At 45.5% G+C, this 5,832-nt stretch overlaps 1 long non-coding RNA gene and 1 pseudogene across 1 annotated transcript; one reads left to right on the forward strand and one right to left on the reverse strand.

Moving 5' to 3' along the window:
• Positions 1–1,149: 1,149 nt before the first annotated feature.
• LOC125269694 lies at positions 1,150–1,551 on the reverse strand. Its single transcript, XR_007185180.1, has 2 exons — positions 1,333–1,551; positions 1,150–1,242 (listed from the first exon to the last, which is right to left on the reverse strand). It is a non-coding gene; the product is annotated as an uncharacterized LOC125269694 (long non-coding RNA).
• A 13-nt stretch (positions 1,552–1,564) lies between these two features.
• On the forward strand, positions 1,565–4,737 carry LOC125269678 (annotated as a pseudogene).
• The last annotated feature ends 1,095 nt before the right edge of the window (positions 4,738–5,832 follow it).

Below are 5,832 nucleotides of genomic sequence, written 5' to 3' on the forward strand. Positions count from 1 at the left end.
TTAATGTGATTTTTGTATGTTCGTTATCTGTGTGCAAAGAGTATAGAACAAGTGTATTCTTTGTTGTGCGCTGTCTATGGTTGTGCGTCACGGTCACCACGACAGTGACAGCTGTAACCCGGAAGCCCTAAGAAACCTTTCCCGGGTAACCTTTAAGTGCGCATGCGCAGTCTGCCAGCGCCATATTCAACTGTGTGTAAACAAAGCTTAGCACAAGCTGAGCTAGCTAAATCTAGCACGGTTGCATTACAGTCTATGTAAAGCTAGTAGCATTGCTAAAGGGCTAGTGGCTAGCATAGCATTTTGTGGTCTGAATGCAATGTTGCAATGTTGGAATGACTTTCTTACTGAACTTTAATTCACTCTAGTGCTTTCACCTCCCTCTCTGTCTAACTTACACATCTTATCTTTTCTCATCTCCTCCCATTTGAGAGAACGTGACAAATGTTAAATTTAATAAACCTGGTTTTTAATATCATTTGTTTGAGAGTTCTCTCTCCTAAATTTACTCTTGTCAGTTGTTTTTTTGTCTTTTTGTTTTAGTAGCAATCGTCCTAATTACTTTTAATGACATTTTATGTTATTTGTAATTGCTCTTATTGAATGACATCTGGGAATATGCATTTTTGATTGGAAACTTTAATTCGATTTCAATTTTAATCAAAAAATCAAGTTCATAATCAATTTCAGTTTAGCTTTCATATGGTATGGATATTTGTGGATTAATTTAATGGTAGTTGCTTACAAACATCTGGCAATTTTAATCATTAACTAATCATTATTGCTTTGAAATTTTAATTTCATTAGTCATTAATTAGGATTTGGGCTTCCCTAATTCAGATGATACTTGTTTGATTAATTTGATTATAATTGCTCTCAATGTTTAATGCTGAACCCATTACAATTTTAATTCACAACTTCCAAATTTGAATTCGAAATTTCATTTAAAATAAAGTTTAGTCTCAGACTTTCACTCCCTCAGTCTTTGATTTAATTCATTTATTTAAAGGAAAATTTTGGGGGTCTCCCTCAATACTTGGGTCAGTTGACTTCTCCTGCTAGCGCAGTAAGCCAACCCCCTAGGTGTAGCGACTCCCTAGCGCCACCACTCTGTCAACCCTGTAATTTTTCCAAATTTTGGGAGCAAAACTTCACTCTCTTTCTTCTTCTCTCTCTCTCTCTCTCTCTCTCTCAGCTGTCCTCTTCTGGTTTGACTACTTCTGCTGGTTTTTGGATTTGTACCTGTGAAAGTCATAAAAGCAGAGTGTTTGAGAAATATTTAACAAATATTTGGGAAACGGAACACTTCTTTTAAAATAGTATGACACTCACTTTACCTTCCCTCCTCATCCTGTTATCCTACCCAGCCTAGGCTCGAGCAGGTCGACTGGTAGGCGTCCATAAACCCTGAGCACGCGTCTAGAAGCGCTTTAAGTGGTGCATGGTTGTCAATCCTACTAGCTGAGAAACCAATACTGTCATTGTTATTGTTTTTCTTTCGCCCCGAAGGGAATTTTAATAACAATCACAGTCCTGGTACTTTGAAATCCTTTTCAACCCCTGTCTAGAACCATCCTTCTAAAATTAAATTTTACAAAACTCATTCTGCAAATAGTGTTAAAGACAAAACTTCATCTTATAGGGAAACTGGAAGCACCCCATTATTATTCTGCTCTTTGCTAAATGCTATTCTGTTTGTTTCATGCTATTCTTTTCTTCTGCTGTTCTCTAGCTGTGCTACCTGTGTGTGCTTACTGATTCTTTCCGCAGAGACTCCGAGTTAGAAGCACATCCACGAGAGGACCACAGTCGAGAACCAGTCTTACCTGCACATTTACACACTCATTACTCATTCCCATTAACTCACAGTTGACATTGCACACTTACACCTTTGATTTGCCCTGCTTGTTTGTTTTGTTTTGTTGTGTTTTGTTTTGTTCTTTTCTTCAAGGTCTGTGTCAGTTTCGGGTTTAGATCTCCCTCGCGGTGCCAAACATGTCTCGCACAACAGACCCTGCTGGACACTGGAAGGATCTGGAGACCTGGCTAAGTGTTGTAACAGACAGCCTCCTACCTAAGGCCGCTGAAACACTAAAGCATCAGACACAGGACCAGCTGGATGACAACATAGCAAGCCTCATGAAACAGGACCCAAGCCAGAGCTACAGTCACAAAGAACTAGCCAAGATCACCGGCTCCTTAAGCCACACACTCATCGCCACCCTCAAACTGAGCGACAGGCAAGCCGCCCATCGCCAGCAGGAGCTGACACATGCACAACGACGCATCGAACAGCTGGAGCTGGAGGCTCAGGAACGACAAGAAGGGCCTGATGAAGTGGAACAAGGCGCAAAAGAGGAGATCAACAGGCTAAAAGAGACCCTAGCAGCTACTACGCAAGAAATGGAACGAGGCAGAGCAGACTACGCTGACCTCTCCGACAAGCTACAATACGCAGAACAGCTACTGGAAAAAGCAAAGGCTGACTTCAGAGACAAGAACAGCCGAATTAAAGCTCTCGAAACTCACCTGAATGAGTCAAGAAATGAGGTCAGCCGCCTAAAACAACAGCTTGACTACATCAAAGAAGAGTCTGACAGTATTAAAGAGGAACTCAAGCATGCATATGAATTGCGCTGTGAGCCGTCAAGAACACGTCGGACACCGATTTCACCTTTGCCAAGCAGGACCGGCTCCCCTGTTCCTGGACTGGCACATGATCAAAAGGGGGCAGTGCCAAAACAGTCACCTGTTCCCTCCGAAGAATCCTACCTCCCCGCTAAGCTAAAAGAACGTGCTCCAGCCAGCCACAGATCATCTCATGGCTTGGACCTCAGAGACCTTGACAAGCTCGCTAGAAACATTGGCAAATTCACTCCAAATGTGCCAGGTAGTCCAAATGTTCAGAGTTATCTGCAAGATATTGACTTCCATCTGGAAATGAGACCCAATGTCACTGACAAAGATAGACTTTATTTGCTCAGAGCCACATCCAGCTCTGAAGTGCGCAGCTTCCTGGACCGGCAGCCTGCCCACACAAAGACTGATTACCACCTGCTCCGAGAAGCTCTCATCAAAGAGTTTGCCGACCCTGAGTCAGAACGAGGACTAGTGGCTGCCCTGGAAACAAAACAAGGTCGTCACGAAACTCCTCAAGTCTTCTATAGCCGACTCAGGCTAGCATACTTCGGGTCTCGCAACGAACAGAGCATGGAGGAGGAATTGAACTTCAAAACTCTCTTCCTGAGAAACCTCCATCCTGGGGTGAGCCACCATCTTGGCGTCCTTGCCTGTCCACGCACAATGAGTGCTCAACAGTTAAGAGACTTGGCGCACAAAGCCTACTGCAAACAGAAGATGGCCTTAGAAAAGGGCACCAAAACCACCACAGTTCTTGACTTCAACACCAGAGTCAAGGGCTGGCCCTAGAGGGCACCCAGCGTCAAGACCTTGCCAAGCCGACACCCAAAGAGTGGAATGCATCTTCGTCCAACAGAGAGTGGGACTCCCACACTGGTACTCGACCTAAACAGAGAGACAACCGCTGGGATGGACCACGTGGACGACAACGCTCACCTGGACGTCACTGGGAAAATTCATGGAACCAATCAAGACCTCATGAGAGTCATTGGGAGAAAACTTGGAATCAGCCAAGCTCATTTGGAAACCCTAGAGGAAAAGGCTCATGGGAATCCAAGGGAAAACGACAAACACACCCTGGAGCAACCAGCCCAAGGAATCGACGAAAAAACTCACAAAGATTCCAAGCTGACAGAGCTCAAAATGAATCCATACCAGAACAAAAGACTTCATCTTGTTTCGACTCTCAAGAGCTGATGAAAATGATGATGAAAGAGTTCTTCCAACGAAAGGAGGATGACCGGAAGTGGGAAGAGAAAGCGAAACCAGATTCATCCTGACTAGCGGCCGGACGAGATGGCAGCGACCACCTGACTCAACACACCCCAGAGAACAGCACCTCATCTCTCTCTCAGAGAACCACAAGCACCATAACTTCAAACGGACAAGAAGTCCCACCTGAACATCCTGCAAAACAGTCAGAAACTGATCCAACACCTGATGGGTCAGATCACAGCAGTGTCCAACAAACACCTGCTGTTGAAATCACTCCAGTTCCTGAAAGTGCTGTCTTGGTCGTCTGCCACTCCTCCGAAGAAAACGAAATAAATGCTGACATCCTACCTCTCTCATCCCAAACTCCAGTCCCCCAACTCCTAGGTGATCTCATTGAGAAAGGTATCGCAAGAAAGTTTTACCTCTCCATTATCATCGAACAACACATCAAGGTCGAAGCCCTCCTCGACACTGGAGCTGACATCACCCTAATGTCAACAGAACTCCTTGAAGAAGTCCAAAACAGAACAAAAAGGTCTAACGGAACCTTCAAACTTCAAAGGTGTGAGCTGAACCTCCAAGCATATTCCCACACAGGCCTACAACTAAAACATGTGGCCCCAATTCACCTAACAGTGGGACCAATGAACCTTGTTCACCCAGTATACGTCTCACCACTCAACACATATCCTCTCCTCATTGGGAAAGACCTGCTTAACCGCTTTGAACCCTTAATAGACTTCAAACACCTGAAGATATGGACACAAGTCCGTGAGCCTCTGCCCCTCCAGTCAGTAAACCTGAACGAATTGCAGTGTCAAGTCACAGACACCACCCCCCATCCACTGACTGACGATGCAAGTTCAAAGTCAAGAGCAAGTTCCACTCAAGCAACAAGAACCAAGACCCATTCCTCTGCTCACTGCAAGCGTCAGACTCAGGTTCCCTCCGAATCATGACTGCCATAAATGTCCAAGACACATCAGTGCCTGATGCAGCATTAGCCCTGTGGGCTGAAAACTCAGCTATCAGCCTGAAGCTCTTCAGAACATTGAAGCAGACAAATCAGAGCATACCACACGTCTCGAAGCATAGCCGCTTCCCTCTCAATCCATGTTCAACAACTATGGCTACCTCCAAGATCGTCTGTGCTGCAGACATACGATGGAATGACAGACTCTTGAGTCACTACTTCCTGGTTGTCCCCAACCTGCCTCATGACATCTACATAGGAGCAGACATCATGGTCCGTCTCAACGCCTGCGTTGACACCGTGAATGACGTCATATGGGCTCCCTTGTCACACCAATTGACATCTTCAGTCAACCTCAAGAATCTTCGATCTGGTCAAACAATACCAGATGCATGCGCCATGATCAACGAGCAAGAAGCCACAATCCCCGCTTACAGCAAGAGTGTCAGTGTCCGCCTCAACATGCGACCTGGCCAGACCCTTAACAGTAAGCTAGGCTTCTTCCAACCTTCCAGGACCTGCCTAAAACTAGGACTGACCTTGGAAGCCACACCTCTCATAGAAGTGTCATCTCGTGCTGTGTATGTGTTGTTCAACAACTGTACGGCCAAAGACATCAATGTGCCAAAAGCCAGTCACCTGGGATGGCTCATCAACCAGGCGTTCCATGACTTTGAACTGACAGTTCCTGTCATCGGCCACATACCAGTTGAACTAATGTCAGATGAATGCCACAACACCGTAACTTTGCACAAAGCCCCATGAGATCATCACCATCACTTCTATTCTGCCGGTGCCTAAAGAAAGTGTCTGCCGATCAGAACTTACAGATGACACTCACCTCGCTGTCTACGCTGTGTCAACACAGACTGCAACAGAGTCACCTGTAGAACTGACTGTCAAGGCCCACAGTCCCTCAAAGACTCAGAGGAACCCTATGCTGGGTTCAATGCACAAGTCCAACAAATCCTAAGCGAGGCGGATGCCCTCCACAGTGAAATGGA

The sequence above is a fragment of the Megalobrama amblycephala genome, linkage group LG6 (assembly GCF_018812025.1).
Source record: "Megalobrama amblycephala isolate DHTTF-2021 linkage group LG6, ASM1881202v1, whole genome shotgun sequence".
Classification (NCBI taxonomy): domain Eukaryota; kingdom Metazoa; phylum Chordata; class Actinopteri; order Cypriniformes; family Xenocyprididae; genus Megalobrama; species Megalobrama amblycephala.